The sequence below is a fragment of the Ornithorhynchus anatinus genome, chromosome 6, assembly GCF_004115215.2.
Source record: "Ornithorhynchus anatinus isolate Pmale09 chromosome 6, mOrnAna1.pri.v4, whole genome shotgun sequence".
Lineage (NCBI taxonomy): Eukaryota > Metazoa > Chordata > Mammalia > Monotremata > Ornithorhynchidae > Ornithorhynchus > Ornithorhynchus anatinus.
The window spans coordinates 9,302,159-9,323,183 of NC_041733.1; the positions used below are offsets into that span (position 1 = coordinate 9,302,159).

The following is a 21,025-nucleotide window of genomic DNA, read 5'->3' on the forward strand; positions in this document are numbered from 1 at the left end:
TAAGTATATATATTGATGCATGTTTACTTGTTTTGATGTCTGTCTCCCCATCTCTAGCCTGTAAGCCCATTGGGGGTGGGGATGGTCTCTCTTTATTGCTGTATTGTATTTTCCAAGCACTTAGTAGAGTACTCCGCACACAGTAAGCGCTCAATAAACACAACTGAATGAATGAATGAATAAATTCTTATTCTGGTATCTAGCCTAGTAGGTGCTTGTTGTGGGCAGGGAATGTATTTGTTCTAGTGTCATATTGTATTCTCCCAAGCACTTAATACAGTGCTCTTCACACAGTGAGCACTCGATAAATACAATCGACTGACTCTGTAAATACTTTATCTTGATTGGCTGTTTTCTGGAGGCAACTCCTTATATTCTCGATGTTCTCTTCATCCCAAGGTATAGGCAGAAGTCAGCAGAGTGGGGGCTGTTAGTGGTGAATGTAGGCCAAGGTAAAGCAGATTTGGGAGGCCAGCAATCAGAAAAATTTAAATAATCCTTTTTCTAAAAAAAGTGGTATTTGTTAAGCACTTAATATGTGTGAAGTACTGTACTAAAGTGCTTGGGTAGAGAGAAGATAATCGGGCTGGATCCAGTCCGTGCCCTCCGTGGGGCACACATTCTTAATCCCCATTTTACAGATGAGGTAACAAGCACAGAGAAGTGAAGTGACTTGCCCAAGATCACACAGCAGACAAGCGGCAGAGATGAGATTAGAACACAAGTCCTTCTGACTCTCGAGACCGTACTCTAGCCACTAGGCCACACAGCTTCTATGGCCTTCCAGATGAAGCCCACGTGTACCACTCTCTCTAGTAGCACTCCTCACCCCGCTCAAGACAAGAGAATTCTGCTCAGGCGCCAGTTCAGGTCCCGGCAGGAATTCCCCAGGTGAGTGTGCCTATTTGAGGGCAGGGTTCAGTTTGTGTCTGCGGAGGCAGGCAATCTACTCAGTTGCTACAACTTCAGACCCAGGAACTCCAGTCATACACACACATGAATATCATTTTCAGTCTGAGGGCACAATTCAGTCCCATGCACCTTTCTAAGCCTAACCTCCCGTCTTCACCTCAGCCCTGCATTCCTGCCTCGCACATGTCCTCCCGCGCTCCAGCAGAAAGCGCCTCTTCGACAACCACTCGTTTCCTGGGGAGCGCACTTGGGGGCCCTCATGAGGACAATAAACCCTGTCGCTGCTAATCTCAACAGTCAGGGCTAGATCAATCGGTGCAGATCAATCAAGCGGTGCAGGATAAAACGCCACAAAAGAACTAAATTCCGAAATTGCAAATGTGACATGAAAGCTTCCCAAATGAACTCTGCCCAGACAGGCTCACTCACTGCCATCACACCACGGCGGTAATGATAAATGAAGTGCGTATTCCATTATTCATCCTTTGTTTTAAACGAATTCCATTTATAATACTACTTAGCATTTGCTTAACGCTTTATAAAAGCACTTTACGGTATTTAATTTGTTAATCTATACCATCTTCCTCTGTAGGGATGATGCTGTCACCCACCTAACCTTCCTTCCTTGAAGGGAGCCATTTCTTATTGCTCTTAGAGTTGTATTTCATCTACATTTTGCTGAGCATCTCCCGATGCTTCCCTGATTAGCTTTTATCTATCCCAAAGTTTAGTGAGCTCATCCCAAGCGAGGAATGTCACTGTTTATTGTTGTATTGTACTTTCCCAAGTGCTTAGTACAGTGGACTGCACACAGTAGGTGCATAATAAATATGATTGAATGAACTAATGAATAGTAAGTTTCCTCTTATTTGTAAATTATATTAGTATCCATCTCCCCTTTTACAGTGTAAGTAGCAGTAATAATCGTAGAAATTATTATGTGCAAATGCTGGGAAAGAAGGTACTGTTATATTGCACTCCCCCAAGCGCTTAGTAGGGTGGTCTGAACACTGTAAGTGTTCAATAAATACAATTGATTAACTTAAGCTGCTCAGCAGTAGGGACTGAATCTACGGATTCTATTGTACTCCTAGTCCCGTGTTCTGCACACAGTAGGTATCCAATAAATATGATAGATTGCTTGACTCTTCATCTAATTAAATAGCCTGGGCTGCAGTAGTCACAGACCGAGGGTCTTCACAGACTGAGACAGAGTTCATTTATGGATTGTCAATACGACCTAGAATTCAGACCCACCTCCTTAGTCCTATTTTTCTTGGTTATTTAACAAGTATTTTCAAGATGAAATCAGACATTTATGGAACAGTCAAGCAACACATTTAATTTTAAATTTATGTTTGAGAAGGGCATAGTAGATTCCCCTGTCAGAATGCCACCAAACAGTAGTCCAATTTCCATTTAAATATCCAAAAAGAAAACTGCAGGCTCACCTGCGATGTAGCGATTTTGGGGGGGCCCTGCTCTACCCGTCCCCTACACCCACGGGTACTCTGGGCGATTTTCATCTGGGCTGTACGAACTTGCAGACAGGAAATGCATGTTCTGCTCCTGTTGTCTTTTCCCATGTCCTTCGTAGAGTGTGTCACACTAAGTAGGTACTCAATACATACCAATGCTTCTACCCAAAGGGAATCAATAATGTGCCCGCATCCTGTGACATGCCCGGGTTTTTGCTGTGCCCACTGCCAGAGGTTTGACCAGCAAACTCCAGAACCTTGATCCCAGGAAGGTCCCAAGGGAAATGGGGAAGGAGAGAGAGAGACCTGTTCCAGAACCTAATTGCACATAAATGTAATTCTTTCTCCGTCATTTCCCATTAGCACAACGTTTTGCTCTTTTGTTTTCCTATTGCTAGTCTGGAACAACAGATGCCACAATTAATCTTTCCAAACCTGGATGCTAACTGCTTCGAGCACTAACTTTCTACCCATCTGGTCACTCCCTAATGATGGCATGTAAATGGAAGTGTTTTGGGCATGAACTAAAAATAGTGCCTGCTGGAAGAACAACGAAATCTCCTTTACACACAGGAGATGTCAAGTCTACAGGGCAAAGGGAACCGTGCAGTGATTGAAATTATCTTCAGGCCAAGTACTGTTTTGGAAATATTGCATTAAATCCAAGTCCAGGCTGAACACTGTGGGTTAATGAGGTTGACAAGTGACCATGCTTAAGTAGTATTAAGGCAATGCATTTAAACAACAAAAGTTTACAACCCAAAATTGATCACCTCAGCCAATTTAAGCAAGAAGGATCAATACCATCAGCCCCCACCCTCCCTTAGTGCTAATAAATGCTTTAACACAGCAGTGCTGGACACCAGCTCCAGATTAAAATTAGATGGAGAATTAAATTAGTTATAAACAACCCAGGAATCACTTGGAGAATCCTGATAATCTCACTACCCTTAAGGTGCGGCTTCCCAGAGTTTCACAGGGACCTTGTTTTCCACACTCTTGGGAATTCAGAGATCTAGTAATAATGGGAGGGTGATGAAGCAGGGAAACATCCTGGGACAGAATAGACATCTCTGATCCCAAATGATCATGCATTTACTATTCCAGCAGAGGAGAAATTTATCCCTCCTAATGGAATATTCATTCTTAATCCCTGAATCTCTCAATCAGTTCAGAGAAAGCATAGGAGAACCAAGGACCAATTTTGTTTCTATATAAAGCTAGGGTCCTCCAGCAATCTCCCAACATCAACTTGGAAAAGTTAGCATTGTTGTGTCTGGATCCTGTCTGCCTGCCTCTTCTCTTTGACTCCTTTCTTTCTCTGTCCTCTTCCTTTATTCCTCCCTCTGCCGTTTTCTTTCTCTTTCTTTTACTCTAACTCCCCGCCCTTCATTTCTGAATGGAATTTATACCCCCAGATTGTGAGGGGGTATAAGTGGGGGAGGGAGAGGGGAGGCTAATTGACACCACAGTCAAATTCTGCGGGTGTGGGTGGAATGGCCCTCATAGCCCCTCTCCCTGAACCCAGTGCCAGTAGGTGCAAACGGCGCTTTGCCTTTTTCTCCATTCATCTCTTCATTTTTGTCTCCTCTTTCTCCAGTCTCAACCTCTGTCCCCCTTTGAGATCTTTCCAAATCTGGTCATTTTAGACATGACTGAAGTTCACAGAATGATGAAGTTTGTGTTAAGGGCGAACACAAGATTGTGGGGTTTGCAGAACAACGAGGAGGCAATGGGGTCCCTTTGGTGTTTGACAGTGACAGCATCAAAATGTGTGAGAAGGAGCATGGTATAGTGGATAGAGCTATAGTGGATAGAACTCAGGCCTAGGAGTCAGAAGGTCATAGGTTCTAATCCCGACTCTGTCACTTGTCTGCTGTGTGGCGTTGGACAAGTGACTTCTTTTTCTCTGTGCCTCAGTTATCTCATCTGGAAAATGGAGATTAAGACTGTGAACCCCATGTGGGAGAGGTACTATGTCCAACCTGACTACCTCATATCTACCCCAGTGCTTAGAACAGTGTTTGGCACATAGTAAGCATTTAACAAATACCATAATTAACATTATTTTAAAAGCAAACCTTTACAACCCAAATGGTAAATGTATACAATCCATTATGTCAGGAAGCATTGGCAGGTTTAAAAGGGGTGTGGATAAATTCAAGGATGAGCAATCCATAATAATAATAACAATATTGGTATTCGTTAAGCGCTTATTATAGACAGAGCACTGTTTTAAGCGCTGGGGGAGATACAGGGTAATTGGGTTGTCCCACGTGAGGCTCACAGTCTTAATCCCCATTTTACGATGAGGTAACTGAGGCACAGAGAAGTGAAGTGACTTGTCCGCCATCACACAGCTGACAAGTGGCAGAGTTGGGATTCAAATCCATGACCTCTGACTCCTAAGCCCATGCTCTTTCCACTGAGCCACACTGCTTCTCTAGTTATGAACTTCTAGAAGAGAATTAGGGATTGTGAGAGGAAAAAGAAAATGGAGATCTGGATGGCTTCATCCCTTCCTTAAGGACAGCTGTCAAGAAAAGCAACCATCATACTCCTTCTGCCAGGGACAGGAAACTGAGATGGATGGGACCCGTGAGGTAGAGTGAAAATCACTCATGTAAAGAGCTGGTGTTTTTTCTTCTGAGGTCCAACCTTTTCCTAGCTCCCTAAAACAGGGGTCGAGTTAATTTTATTCACACCTCATGGAGCCCACAGTCGCTGTTCAGTTCACACTACTATTTCAGCTCATACTGGCATCGGAGAGAAGTAGCATGGTCTAGTGGAAGGAGCATGGCCTGGGAGTCAGATGATCTGATTTCAAATTCCAGTTCTGCCAGTCGCTTGCTGCGTTACCTTGAGCAAATCACTTAGTTTCTTTGAACCTCATTTCCCTCAACTGTAGAATGGGGTTTACGTGTTGGCTCTCTCTTCTACTTAGACTGTGTGCTCCAGGAGGACAGAGACGTATCTGACCTAATTAACTTGAACCTACCCCAGCGAAATGAACAGTGTTTGACACATAGTAAGTGCTTAACAAATACCACTAAAAAAAAAAAAATTCAAAACCCTGAAAAGATGCCAACTACATTTGGTCACCTGAAAATATTTCCTCACCTCAGTGACCTGAGGGACAATCAATCAGTCAAAAAATGACAATCACCAGTGAGCCTTGTACTCCCTATCCTGTCAGAGAAGTGGAAGTGGAGAAGGGAGGAAGGGAGAAATGGATCAAATACAAATCTAGTGCAGCCCCTTTGACCCCTGAATGCTATACCCCACATCCACATTTGCACCCACCCCATAGCAGGACATGGCAACAAGGTGTATGTTCAAATGTGACTGCATCACTTGCCTGCTGTGTGACCTTGGGCAAGTCACTTAACTTCTCTGTGCCTCAGTTTCCTCATGAGGAGGAAAACTCCATATCTACTTTCCCTCCTGTGTAGACTTTGAGCTCCATGTGGGACTGGAAATGTGTCCAGCCTGGTTATCTTATAGCTACCCCAGGGTAGATATGATAAAGTCTTACTTAAGAAACAGCATGGCTTAGTGGAAAGAGCCCAGGCTTGGGAGTCAGAGGTCGTGGGTTCTAATCCAGGGCTCTGCCACTTGTCAGCTGGGTGACTGGGCAAATCACTTCACTGCTTTGGGTCTGTTACCTCATCTGTAAAATGAGGATGAAGACTGGTGAGCCCCACGTGCAGCCCCACCTGATTACCTTGTATTTACCGCAGTGCTTGGAACAGTGCTTGGCACATAGTAAGCGCTTAAATATAATCATTATTATTATTGTTACTAAATACCACAACTATTATTATTATTATTCCTGTTATTAAGTATAGTGTATAGGCATGAGGCTGTGAGGGGATGTGGCAGTCTGTCACCCCCTTTTAGCCCATGTTACTGTGTCCCCCTTCTACACTGTAAGCTCACTGTGGGCAGGGAATGTGTCTATCAACTCTATTATATCGAACTCTCCCAAGTGCTTTGTACAGTGTTCTGCAGACAGTAAAGCACTCAATAAATACTACTGATTGAATGAATGTGCATAATCTAGTAAAAAAAAAGCATGGACCTTGGAGTCAGAGGACCTGAGTTCCAATTCTGACTCTGCCAAAGGCTTGGTGTATGACCTTGGGCAGGTCATTTAACTCTTCCCTGCTTCAGTTCTCCACTTGGACTGTGAGCCCCCAAGTGCGACAGGGACTGTATCCAATCTAATTCACTTATATCTACCCCAACCTTAGAACAATGTTGGACGCAGAGTAAGCACTTAACAAATACCATTAAAAACTAAAAGTCTTCCCTCTGGGCTCCGTATTTGACGTAATAAAGTCACATTGTCACGTACCCAGAGCTGATTGGGTCTGGTTCCCAGCTCTAAGCATTCCCTCTCCTTGGAATGTCAAGTGATCTTAGGGTTCCTATGGTGGAACAGCTTCTCCCTGGAGCTGGGGAAGGTTCCCATGACAACCCAGACTTCTGCAAACCAGGATGGTGCTTCTGCCCATGCTGCCTCACCTCAGGAGAGCTTTACAGTGTGAACTCCATCAAGTGCGTGGCCCAGAGACAGAGGAACAACTGATCTGGGGGGATTCTCGGGCAAGTCTCTCAGCCATGTGCGATCTCATGGGGCACCAAGCATGAGGTGCGGGGTGATTCCCTTCTCCCCTCCGGCTGTGGGTCAAAAAGTGCAGTTTAATGAACATCCCTGGGCCCCGTTCTCGCATTTAATCTCAGCATTCTGATTTGAGCCATCTGATCTGTGCTTTCACCCGGGTTTGATCTACTTCGCTCAGTAGCCACAGACAACCTGTTCTATTCTGCCAGCGTAGAGTCCATTTCCCAGACACTGTCACCACCCTTGCTTCCAATTGTTCTCCCTGGGGATTTTTTCACTTTCCCGTAAATCGGTGGGAATCTGTGGCTTGTTTGCTCTGAAGATGGGATGTGGCTTTGGCCATTTCCAATGGGAATCAAAGTCTTTAGGATCGGTGACGGGAGTGTTAATTGAGGACCGAGTCACCTTTATCTGGGAAGTCTGGATCGGTCAGAGTGTGAGCAGTTCATCTGACTACAGGGTGGCCCACACCCAGTGTAGAAGGGCTGTTTAAGCAATGAATTGAGTTCTACACAGCAGCACAACGTTGGTGAGGGAGAGCGCAGTCCGTGTGGTTTTCCCTCATGGAGGGGAATAGCTTCAAGGAGTAACTGTTTTGGAGTCCTCTTAATACTGTGCGAGAAATCAAACGAGTGTCCTAGGAGGGACTGGATCTGGAACCACCGTGTGTCACCGCAGTCTGCATGGACTGTTTGTCAAGTGGCAGAGAGGCGAGCTTTTTTAATGCAGTCTTATTTTAAAGAATCGGTATTTGTCGATGCAGACCGTGTGGCTAGAACTAAGCCTGTAATAACTTCGCAAGGGCTGTGAAGAAGCCCCAATTTCTCTCTCAAAGTGGTTTTGTCATACTGTAATATAAAAGGATAAGGCCGTAATCTGACTGGGTGTTGCTAGGTAGAGCGGTGGCCTGCAGTTTATTATATTTAAGCAATGCTTAACTGCACACATGATTGACACCGCTTTAATGTCATGGCTCCTGCACTGTTTTATTCTCCTCGGTCATTAGGCTAAGAAATGAGGCTCTTCTTCCGCTTCTGCTACCCAAACTTCTCCGATAAAAAAAAGAGTCTGGCACTTTAATTATGATATTTTCAACCCCTATAACCTCCCTCTGAAGCAGGGAGCTCTCTCGCTGCTGAGCGGCGGGGTTCGGGGGTCCTGAAAATGGATTGGGAGAGAGCTAAGGGGGAGAGAAGAACACTGGGAATTTGATTTTCCTTCCAAGATGACACCACAGAATCATTTCTGGGGAAAACAACTACAGGCGCCTCTGCCAAAACAAAGATCGAAGGAGAGATCTCAGGTAAAAGCAGCATGATTTAGTGGGTAGAGCACAGGCCCGGGAGCCAGAAGGACCTGGGTTCTAATCCCGGATTGCCACTTGTCTGTTGCGTGACCTTGGGCAAGCACTTAAGTTTTCTGTGTCTCGGTTACCTTAGCACTTAACAAATATGAAAAAAAGAAAGAAAAAGAGGTAAAACTGTATTTGTTTTTCAGGTGGCTCTCATGTCGGCAATTGAAATTTGTTAATGAGATGTACATCACCTTGATTCTATTTATTTGCTATTGCTTTAATGAGATGTTCATCCCCTTGATTCTATTTATTGCTATTGTTCTTGTCTGTCTGTCTTTCCCGATTAGACTGTAAGCCTGTCAAAGGGCAGGGACTGTCGCTATCTGTTACCGATTTGTACTTTCCAAGCACTTAGTACAGTGCTCTGCACATAGTAAGCACTCAATAAATACTATTGAATGAATGAATGAGATCCTCAATTCCAGCACTGATCTAGGCAGAGTAGCATCCCCTGAACCAGAGGGCCCAGGGAGAACCCGACCGGTTGGTTCCTCAGACCCAAAGTCCATTTCCTCTATTCCCCTCTGGAGCATCCCTTCTCCCATCTCTGTGTGTCCCTGCTATTCATTCATTCAATCATATTTATTGAGTGCTTACTGTGTGCAGAGCACTGTACTAAGCTCTTGGAAACTACAATTTGACAACAAATAGAGACAATCCCTATCCAACAATGGGCTCATAGTCTAGAAGGGGGGAGACAGACAACAAAACAAGTAGACAGGCATCAATAGCATCAATATAAGTAAATATAATTTATAGATATATACACATTAATAAAATTAATAGAATGATAAATATGTATATATAAACACAAGTGCTGTGGGGCAGGGGGGGAGGGTAGGGCAGAGGGAGGGAGTTGGGGCAATGGGGAGGGAGATCAGAGGAAAAGGGGGGCACAGTCTGGGAAGGTGTCCTGGAGGAGGTGAGCTTTCAGAAGGGCCTTGAAGGGGGGAAGTGTGCCAGTTTGGCGGATGTAAGGAGGGAGGGCATTCCAGACCAGAGGTGGGACGTGGGCCAGGGTCAACGGCGGGACAGGCAAGACGAGGCCCAGTAAGAAGGTTAGCGACAGAGGAGTGGAGTGTTCAGACTGAGCTGTATGAGAGGAGGGAGGTGAGATTGGAGAGGGCAAGGTGATGGAGAGCTTTGAAGGCAATAGTGAGGAGTTTTTGCTTGATACGAAGGTTGATAGACAACTAGTGGAGATTTTGGGGGCGGGGGGGATGACAAGCCCCGAGAATTTCTGTAGAAAGATAATCCAGGCAGCACAGTGAAGTATAGACTGAAGTGGGGAGAGATGAGAGGTTGTGCCACTCTGGGGAATACTGTTGGGTTGTGAGCCTCCTAAGGGACAGGGATCCAGTGTTAATCATCATATTGTTGCATTTTGTTCCCTCCCAAGAGCTTAGTACAGTACTCTGCACACAGCAAGTGCTCAATAAATAGAATTGATTGATTGATTTACTCCTAATGGGCAGAGATCTAAGTTCCAACTCTACTGCACCATAATTTTCCAAGTGCTTAGTACAGTGTTCTGTACATGGTAAGCACTCAATAACTAGATTGATTCTTTCTCAGTGGGTAGCACCAACAAATCTTATGGATGTTCACTCAGCTGAAGAGCGAGAGGAGAGAGAGAGGTGCTGCTGGGCAGGTCACGGTGTATGGACACCGCGTGTGGGGATTTCCTTTGAGGGTGGTGAGTCTGTGCTGACTTCCCTTTCATTCTGGTGGGTAAGTAGGCCAGAGCTCCCCCTTCTCACTCCAAGCAAGGAGAAAGGTTTCACCATTTTTACCTCACCAAGGTAAACAATACCATCTAACAAATTCCTCTTACTTTTCTCCCACCCATGAAAATACCTTCTAAATACTGCTCCAGTCTATTAGTTACCCTTCTGTTTCGTTCTTAGTACCCTCTCCCTGGGATTTAATGCTTTTTCAATTTTTCTTTCTCCTTTTCTTTAAAACTTCATACAACTGAGGAGATCTCTGATTCTTTCTAATAACAATTCGGGTTAATGTTAAGTGCTTATTATGTGTCAAGCACTGTACTAACTGCTGGGGCAGATGCAACCCAATCAGATTGGACAAAATCCCTGCCCCAAATGAGGCTCACACAGTCTAAGAGGGAGGGAAAACAGGAACTTAATCCCTATTTTACAGATGAGGAAACTGAGGCATAGAGAGGTTAAATGATTTATCTAAAATCATCCATACGGCAAATGGTGAAGCTGGGATTAGAACCCCGGTCCCCTGGCTCCAAGGTCCGTGTTTTTTCCACTAGGCCATGCTGCTTCTTTGTGGAATGAAGACTTCCCCCAAATATGTTCATCTGCCTCCCTCCCTCAACTAGTTAATCCATTTCCTAATGGTTTGTGTCTCACTTACACGCAGACACACTTGTTTCACCCATCAGGGTTTGGCAGGTGATAATCTATCCTTGGCCCTCAAGATGAGTTTGGACTGCTCTTTATCCAAGGCCTTTTGGAACCAGAATCAAAAGAGTTAGAAGAATACATTCCCTCTGCTTTGTCCCACCGCATTTCAAATACCTAGCAACAGTACAGAGCTTTTCTAGGAGGCTAAGCTTCAGTTTTCAGAAATATAAAGCCGTCCTACCTGAAATCCTTTCGGGACCCTGACATTTCCCTTATTCTCCTCCTTCGTGGTTCGCTTAGTCATTTCACTTGACGCTCTGTGAAAACACAAAAGTTAGAGAAAAAAAATTATTGAAAACACAAGATGTTAGTTCAGCAATGTAGAAAATGGGCATTCTCTAAGCCAGTTCATGTGTTCTTAAGTTCTTAAGTTGACAAGTTCTGTCAACTTGTTCTGAAAATGGTACCCATTAAGTGAAACAATGATAATCAATTATGTTGAAACCACCACCAAGATCAGGCACTTGTATCAGTATATTTATCACTTAAATATACAGTTGTTAAATCGCAGTATTTTCTCTATTAAGTACCTTTTTGGGTGGAACCAATACCTATTTTCTGGAAGAAATCAATTCCAGCTAGAACCAATGCACTTTAAATTCCCAGACAGTTCAGCACCAACTTATTATTCATTAATATTTTCTTTATATAGCACAATTTGCAGTGCATCTGTTTGGATTCCTAAGTGATTCCAGGGTCATTCAAAACAGGAAAGTGAGAGGGAGGAGCCTGAAGTGAGGCTGGGAGGGTCAGTGAGGCAGAATTCTAACCCAACCCACACTCTGCTTCATGTTCTTTCAGACGTAAACTGGTTGTTAAATTTGGAGTGTCATCCTGTGTTTTCTTCTGGATTCGGGGATATAGAGAACAGGGCATAGCATCAGTGGTCCAAACCTACTGATACTAAAGTCGCCCCTGGATCCCAAACGTCTTTTATTAAGACTGTCTAGCAAATGTTGCGTTTGCTTTCCATTTCCCTTAGCTAGAAGAATAGGGCCAGCTGGCCATTCTAGAAGCAGCATGACTTAGTGGAAAGGGAACGGGTTTGAGAGTCAGAGGTCGTGGGTTCTAATCCCAGCTCCTCCACTTGTCAGCTGTGTGACTTTGGGCAACTTCTCTGTGCCTCAGTTACGTCATCTGTAAAATGGGGATTAGGACTGTGAGCCCCGCATGAGACAACTTGATTACCTTGTATCTACCCAAGCGCTTAGAACGGTGCTTGGCACTTAAGACCTGTTTCATGACTTCTCAAATGCCAGACCAGAGCATTCTGTCATATCCAAAGTGGCAAAACTTTGGCATTAACTGCTACCAACCATTAGTAATAAGAATAATAACAATACTACTACTAATAATAACTCTGGTATTTGTTAAATGCTTACTATGTACCAAGAACTATATTAAGTGCCAGGGTAGAGAGATACAAAATAATCAGGCCGGACACAGTCCCTGTTCCACATGAGGCTCACACTCTAAGGTGGAGGGAATCCCATGTTACAGATGAGGAAATTGAGGCCCAGAGAAATTAAGAGACTTTCCCAAAGACACACAGCAGGCAAGTTACACAGACCTATTAGAACCCGGGTCTTCTGAATCCCAGGCCAATGCTCTTTCCATAAGGCTATGCTTCTTCACAACAGTATTAAGAGCAGCAATCATATTTATTAAGCATCCACTTTGTGCAGAACACTGTACTAAATGCTAGAAAAAAATACACAGGCCCTGGCCCTCCACAGACTCACATTCCAAGAAAAAGGTGGTTTGGTGAAAGACTCAATAGAAAATATGAAATAATATAGAAACAAAAACAACTTAAAAGACAAAATTCAGAGGACAAAAAGTCTGAAAGGGGCCTCAGGTCATCCCGAGTCTGATCACAACCAAAGCCTTCCCTGTGTTCCTCCATTGCTAAATCAGGTTCACGTGGTGGACTTGATTCGGCTATTCAGTCTGGCCACACACCTCCCAGTTCCCCAGTGAGAATGCTACTGGAATCAAAGACAACCTCCGCTCGCTAGGCCCCATGCTACTGTCAAGAAAGTCATACATTCATGTTTTTAAAGGGGGCATAGGAGCGTCACAAGAACTTACAGTAACTATTAAGTCACTCAGTAAATTAGCAGGGTAAGTCATTATGTCTAAATTGATTTTCCCTCTTCTTCCCTTTCCTTCCCCTCCATCGGCAACGCATACGTTGTCTGTGATTATACATCACTGCAGACTGACAACCATTGGGCAACCGAAAGAAACAATGTAGCCACAAAATCCATCCTTTGGCTCATTGCCCAGCACGTTTCACTTAGGGGAACACTATATACAGAAAACACTGAAGAAATGCTGGATCTAGTGAAAGCCGGTTAGAAAAAAGGGAAGGCCAAAGAACAAACAACGAAGCTTGGGGTCCCGAGGAGGAAGCATGCTCTCGCCTTCTCAGCCCAAATTCCTTTATTCTTGGCTGCAGAACAATACCCACTCTGCTCCAGCTCATGCCCTTTGTTCCTCCCAAGGAAAACCTTTCCAAAATTCCTTTGGGCTTAACAGACCTGCCTCCGATCCACATCTCACTCCTTTACCCCAACCTGGATTACCCTCTCATCGCAGCTTCAAGCCTCATCCTTCCCTCCTTTAAAAATCTTTCTGAAAGACCACTGCCTCTAGTAGCCCTTCCCTGAGTAACCCCCTCAACGTTCCCAGTCATGTTACCTATTCCTCACCTCCATCGACACCCATGCATTTGTTATTGGTTTGGTTGATATTTCTTTGTTATTCCTTAATCGATTCACTTTATCTCCTATCCACGTCTAGTTATGTTGGTATTTGTTAAGCGCTTACTATGTGCAGAGCACTGTTCTAAGCGCTGGGGGAGATACAGGGTAATCAGGTTGTCCCACATGAGGCTCACAGTTAATCCCCATTTTACATATGAGGAAACTGAGGCAAAGAGAAGTTAAGTGACTTGCCCAGTCACACAGCTGACAAGTGGAAGAGCAGGGATACGAACCCATGACCTCTGACTCCCAAGCCCGGGCTCTTTCCACTGAGCCACGCTGCTTCTGCTCAACTATTTAAGTGAGCATGGAATAAATACCATCGATTAATTGATGTTCATCAATTTAGATCTACTGTCACCTCCATCAGATTGTAAGCTTCTCCAGGGCAGAGAACACGTATTCTTCTGTATGTTCCCCATGGGCCTAACATAGAATTCAGCATACAGCAGTGGTTCAAAATACAAGGGTACAGTGATATAAGAGTCTATGTGTGTGTGTGTGTAAGAAATACATGTTTGAACAGCTCAACAGAGCTAAAATAAAACTGCTCGCATACTGACCTCTGAGCCCAGTGACCTGGTGTCCTGACTCTTAATTAGCCTCGGTCCAGTCAAGCAGACCAGATGATTCCATCACGATGGGAGGGAACTCCCTACCAGCACAGTAATTCTGCAGGATCTGATTCAGGCTGGAGGGTAGGGGTTACAAGCCTGCACCATGAAACTCCTGACCCTTGGCTGACAGAGAAGTGGCCGTGGCAGAAGGAGAGATACGGGAATGAAAGACAGGTGAATGAACTGAACCAGAGATGACCAATTAGCCCAACGCACAGGGCAGAGGTGGGTGGGTGGCAAAGGAATCGATAGAAGGAAAGAAAGAAATTTTTTTTCATTCCACAATGGCAGCCAGAGCTACTGAAGAAAGGTCTGTTTCTTTGTCTCCCTGAAATCCACCTGGAGAACCAAGCAAGCTGAATTAACTGTGACCCCCTCAATCTTCTATGATTTTAAGGCTACCCTTTTTTTAATGGTATTTAAGTGCTTACTACATGCCACATACTCTAGATGCAAGCTAATCAGTTTGGATACAGTCCATATCCCACATGGGGTTCATAGTCTTAAACCCCACTTTATAGATGAGGTAACTGAGACACAGAGATATTAAATGACTTGCCCAAGGTCACACATCAGGCAAGCGGTAGAGCCAGGATTTAGAGCGTATGAACTCCGACTGCCAGGCCCACCTCTATACACTAGGCCACACTGCTTCTCTATGGCTTTGATGTTCTGCTTGGTGGGTGGGATTTCTTTATAGGACCAGAACTTTCCCAGATTCTTAATATCCTAACTTCTCTGAACTTTTGATTTGCCTCAACCACAACACTTCTTCCACTTTGTTCTGTAGCTTCTGGGTCAGCGGAGATTGATCCCAAACAGCTCATCCTTTCAGAATCAAATATCCCTAGCATGATGAAATATTTATGATGCTCCCTTTTGCTCAGGGTGCTGCAAAGAGGCTCTCTGGAAAATTAATCCAAAAATAATACAGCTCCTTCCCGCTAGGAGATTGCACTCCAGAAAACCTAAAAAAAGGCAAAGGTACACATGCATAGAGAATTCCGATTTTTTTTTCTACTGCAGGAGAATGAAGAGAGAAAAACGGGTATCAAAAGTAAAGAAAAATCTTCACAACAGCCTTTCCCCAACACCTCTTAGATATCACCCTTTACCAAACATCAAAGTGGGGTGTGTAGAGTAGCTTGTGATAGTGAAATCTTCGTACCAAACTGGTGTTACAACACTGAATTTTTCATAATGAATTTTATAATGAGATTCCACCCTTTCCACTGATAAGTTAATCATCCTAGTAATAATAATAATAATGTTGGTATTTGTTAAGCGCTTACTATGTGCAGAGCACTGTTCTAAGCACTGGGGGAGATACAGGGTAATCAGGTTGTCCCACGTGAGGCTCACAGTTAATCCCCATTTTACAGATGAGGTAACTGAGGCACAGAGAAGTTAAGTGACTTGCCCACAGTCACACAACTGACAAGTGGCAGAGCCGGGAGTCGAACTCATGACCTCTGACTCCGAAGCTCAGGCTCTTTTCCACTGAGCCACGCTGCTTCTTATGACTTATGAACCATACACATAACCTCCACAGTCCACCTCCAAAACTAAAGCACTTGGGAAGCCATGCTTTGCTTGAAAATGAACACAATGGCCATATAATAAATGCACCAAGTTAAAATCATTTTAGATTGGAAACTAAGAAAACAAAGCAAGGAACACTGCTAAGGGGGAGAGAGAAAGGGGCTACTGAGAGGCCACTGAGCTGTGCTGCCAGTCTGACTTCTTGTCAATCAGGAACAGGAAGGCCCTTTCCTAACAGCTATCCCTGGGCCACATGAGTCCTGGAGACTGAGTCAGAAACAGTGCCAGGATCTGTAAAGTCAATGGTTGTATTCATCCCTCAAGACTGTGAACTCATTGTGGGCAGGGAATGTGTATGTAATGTCACTGGGGTGTCCTCTCTTGAGCACTTAGTGCAGTATTCTACATACCGTAAGTGCTCGATAAATATGATTTATTGATTAAAGGGAGTCCAGTGCAGGATTATAGTCATTCATTCGTTCAATCGCATTTCTTGAGCACTTACTGTGTGCAGAGCACTGTACTAAGCACTTGGGAAGTACAATACAGCAATAGAGGGAGACAGTCCTGCCCACAATCAGCTCACAGTTTAGAGGGGGGAGAGGCAGACATCAAAACAAGTAAAGAGGCATCAATATAAATAAATAGAATTATAGATACATACATATATACATAAGTGCTGTGGGGTGGGGAGAAGGGGGTGAAGACTCAAAGGGAGGTTATCGGGGTGAGGCAGAGAGGAAAGGTAGATGAGGAAAAGTGGGGCTTAGTCTGGGAAGGCCTCTTGCAGGAGATGTGGCTTCAGTAAGGCTTTAAAATGGGGGAGAGTCATTGTCTGTGACATTTGAGGAGGGAGGGCGTTCCAGGCCAGAGGCAGGGAGTGGATCAGGGGTCGGTGGCGAGACAGGCGAGATAGAGGTCCGGTGAGAATGTCGGCGGCACCAGAGGAGCGGAGTGTACGGGTTGGGTTGTAAACGGAGAGAAGCGAGGTGAGGTAGAAAGGGGCGAGGTAGTGGACTGCTTTAAAGCCAGTGGCGAGGAGTTTTTATTTGATACGGAGGTGGATATTTTTGATAGGGTGGGGGGAACTTGTCCGGAACGTTTCTGTAGAAAGATAATTTAAAAAATAACGATCATAGTTTAGCCCTCAATTAATACCACTGATGATATGGAGGTGATGGGAATCAGAGCAGCCTCTTCCTATAATAAACGGAAGTGTGAATGGCTGATCCATGAGAAACTGGGCTAACGCTTAGAGAGTTACCACTTTTCGTGAACTAAATAGTATTCCGTTGGCCTAAAAGGATGAGTTGCCTTTTCATGAGTGAATGACTTATGGCTGAAGAGCTTTGGGCTCATCAATTAAAACCCCCTACACCTTCAGAAAAGTTTTCAAGTTGCAGAAGACAACGGAGGGATAAATAAAGATAGATGAGTCCCCAGAGTAGCATCACTCCTCCCATCGGCTGAACTGGGCAATCAAAAGGGAAAAAGAAATTACCATCCAAGAGACTAAGTGCTGGGTCAGCAGGAAAGAGAATTATTATGGTGCAGTTGGGTGGTGACAACTTGAAACCACTTTAAAATAAAAATAAATGCCAGGAGGAGGAAACTGGGGAACTTTTGGATCTGCAGTTCCATATCCCTTTCCCATCAAGTGGTCAACATACAACAGGAGCAGCTTAAAGCTTTAGTGCATCCTCTTTCCCAAAAATATTGTTTCTCGCATTCAAACACTCATCACGGACGTTCACATATCCATCACTTCTCAACTCTTACGACAACTAAGAGAGAAAATTTCAAAAGTCATCATCACCGATTGAAATTTCAGGATAAACTGGAAAAAAATACGGAGGGAACTTCAAGGCTCTCTCTCTGTTTCCTGGCTCTGTATGTATTTCAGTCCCATTCTAGTGCTATTCTTGGGAGAAATGTGTAAACACTGGGTCTAATATTCTCAGCACAGCCGGGATGTCAATAAAATGATAGACTGAGTGTCCATCCTGCCTCCTCAGGTTGTGCATTACCCATCAAACTGTGCTTTATGTAATCATTTCTTTCATAGGAATGTGTAGAGACCAAGGATATAAAGTTGCAAAAACTTAATAAAAATCCAATTTTCTGAACCATTCAAGCTGGATAAATAAACAAAACCATGCGACTGGTTATCATTATGTTATGAAACCTCTTTTATCATCCCCTTCCACTTACCCACAATCTAAAAATCCTGTTTAGTGCAACCGAAGCCTTTAATTTAAAAAAAATAAAAATAAAAAAAACCACCACCATCGTCAGGCTCAAGAAAGCAGCCAGTGGCTTTGAAGCCCTTTCATTCCTGTGAGAAATAAGGTTGACTCTGTGGTGCTTCTGGTCAGCTTCAGAACTGATATTGCAGTAATTAGAAATGATTTTCTTGATTTTTCTTCAGTCTTCCTAGGCACCGACACTCCCTGGAGAGTGAGGTGACAATTTGCAGTTCAGCTAACAGGAATTACAATGCATCAGAAATAGAAGCTTACTGGAGGATTGTCAGAAATGGACAGCAGGGAGAACCTGAAAAATTAATGTGGGAGAATGGAGCAAAAATTCAAACTAAAAAAGAAGAAAATGAAAAAAAAAGTACATTGCTTTCCATTCTGGTTTCCCAAAGGAAGTGCTGATATAAAAGGAAAGCACTAACTGTTAGAACAGTGACATCCTATGTCTTCAACTTTCTTTTGGAAACTTGCAGTAATTGGCAAATACCTTTCTGATCCACTCTCTGATGTATCAGGCCCAAGAAGGGTTCAGAAAGAAGCCACAAATAAAGAGTGCACCCGAGAGATGGACCGAGGAACTGACTTAATTTGGACCGGTGAAGGAAAGAAAGGGTACTTTAATGATGAGAGGAGGATGGTGGCCAAATAATCTCGGCCTTCACTGCCTGCAGTTCAGGGACAAATGAGTTAATAGTATTTATCGATCACTCAATCAATCGTACTTCTTGAGCATTTATTGGGTGCAGAGCACTGAACTAAGTGCTTGGGAGAGAACAATATCACACATTTGGTAGACACTTTTCTTGTCCATAAGGAGTTTACAGTTTAGAGAACTAGAGAAGCAGCATGGCTTAATGGAAAGTGCCCAGGCTTGAGAGTCAGAGGTTGTGGGTTCTAATCCCGGCTCCACCATTTGTCGGCTGTGTGACTTTGGGCAAGTCACTTAACTTCTCTGTGCCTCAGTTACCTTATGTGTAAAATAGGGATTAAGACTGTGAGCCCCACCTGGGACAACCTGATAACCTTGTATCTCTCCCAGTGCTTAGAACAGTGCTTGGCAAATAGTAAGTGCTTAACAAATACCATGATTATTATTATTTAGAGGTCGAATGGGCCTGATCATATTCTCAAAATGGCAGGTGGGGATAGGGAAGAGATACTAATGGACTTTCCATCTCCAAATATTTTTAGAAATAAGGCAAACTCATCTGCTTGGAATCCAAGAATCAATCTGTGGCATTTATTGACCACTTTTTAAAAGATATTTGTTAAGCAAATTCTATCTGCCTGAAGTAGATACCTGCTAGTCAGGTTGGACATAGTTTATGTCCCACATGAGGTTCACAGTACTAATCCCCATTTTACAGGTGAGACACAGAGAAGTTAAGTGACTTGCCCAAGGTGTCAAATCAGACAAGTGGTGGTGGAGCTGGGATTTGAACACAGGTCCGCAATTACTTTGGACAAGAGTAGCCCTGAGTTACTGCATAGGAGCATACATTGAGATATCTCCATTTACAAATAGAAATAAAAAAACAAAATGAACTGAACAATCTTTAGCCCCTTCTCATTTTTTTTTAGGTATTTAAATTCTATGTGCCAGGTGTTGTACTAATATCTGGGGTAGATACAAATTATTCTGGTTGGACACAGTCCCTGTCCCACATAAGGCTCACAGCCTTAATCCATATTTTACAAATGAGGTAACAGAGGCACAGAGAAGTTAAACAACTTATAAAAATCACAGAGCAGACAAGTGGTGGAGTGGGGATTAGAGAGATTATTCTACTGTGTTACTTTGGGCAAGTCAACTTCTCTGTGCCTCACTTTCCTCATCTTTAAAATTTGAATTAAATCCCACTTCCTCCTATTAAGAATGTAAGCCCCAGATGGGATGAGGATTTTGTCTCACCTGATTATCTTGTATCTACCCCAGAATTTAGCACTGTGCAAGACACATAATAAAAACTAAACAAGTACCATAGGAAAAGAAAATAAGGCAGCTTGACTTGATCATTCACGTACATAGGGTTAACTCAATCTTTCCTCCTCTCTTGCCCCGCTCCAGTCTATTCTTCACTCCGCTGCCCAGCTCATCTTCCAGCAGAAACGATCTGGGCATGTCACTCTCCTTCTTAAACACCTCCAGTGGTTGCCTATCAACCTCCACTCCAAACAAAAACTCCTCACTCTAGGTTTCAAGGCTCTACATCACCTTGCCCCTTCCTACCTCTCCTCCCTTCTCTCTTTCTACCGCCCACCCCGCACGCTACGCTCCTCCGCCGCCCACCTCCTCACCGTCCCTCGGTCTCACCCCATCCCGCCGTCGCCCCCTGGGCCACGTCCTCCCGCGGTCCTGGAATGCCCTCCCTCCTCACCTCCGCCAAACTGATTCTCTTCCCCTCTTCAAAACCCTACTTAAAACTCACTGCCTCCAAGAGGCCTTCCCAGACTGAGCTCCTCTTCTCCCTCTACCAACCCCCTTCATCTCTCCGCCGCTTAACCCTCTTTTCCCCCCGTTTCCCTCTGCTCCTCCCCCTCTCCCTTCCCATCCCCTCAGCACTGTACTCGTCTGCTCAACTGTATATATTTTCATTACCCTATTTATTTTGTTAATGAAATGTACATCGCCTCGATTCTATTTAGTTGCCATTGTTTTTACGAGATGTTCTTCCCCTCGACTCTATTTATTGCCATTGTTCTTGTCTGTCCGTCTCCCCCGATTAGACTGTAAGCCCGTCAAAGGGCAGGGACCGTCTCTATCTGTTGCCGACTTGTTCATTCCAAACGCTTAGTACAGTGCTCTGCACATAGTAAGCACTCAATAAATACTATTGAATGAATTTTTAAAAAATGATATTTGTTAAGCACTTACTATGTGCCAGACACTGCACTAAGCACTGGGTTAGATACAAGGTTGTCAGGTTGGACAACGTCCTTGTCCCACGTGGGGTTCACTGTCTAATCCCCATTTTACAGATGAGGGAACTGAGGTACAGAAAAGTGAAGTGATTTGCCCAAGGTCACAGAGCAG

The 21,025-nt window shown here is 44.0% G+C and overlaps 1 long non-coding RNA gene across 1 annotated transcript in view; it reads right to left on the reverse strand.

Moving 5' to 3' along the window:
- LOC120638472 overlaps nt 1-21,025 on the reverse strand; it is a 164,950-nt gene that overhangs the window by 46,540 nt on the left and 97,385 nt on the right. Inside the window, exon 2 of the long non-coding RNA XR_005660144.1 lies at nt 10,988-11,063. This is a non-coding gene — a long non-coding RNA (uncharacterized LOC120638472). The remainder of the gene's footprint in view (nt 1-10,987; nt 11,064-21,025) is intronic.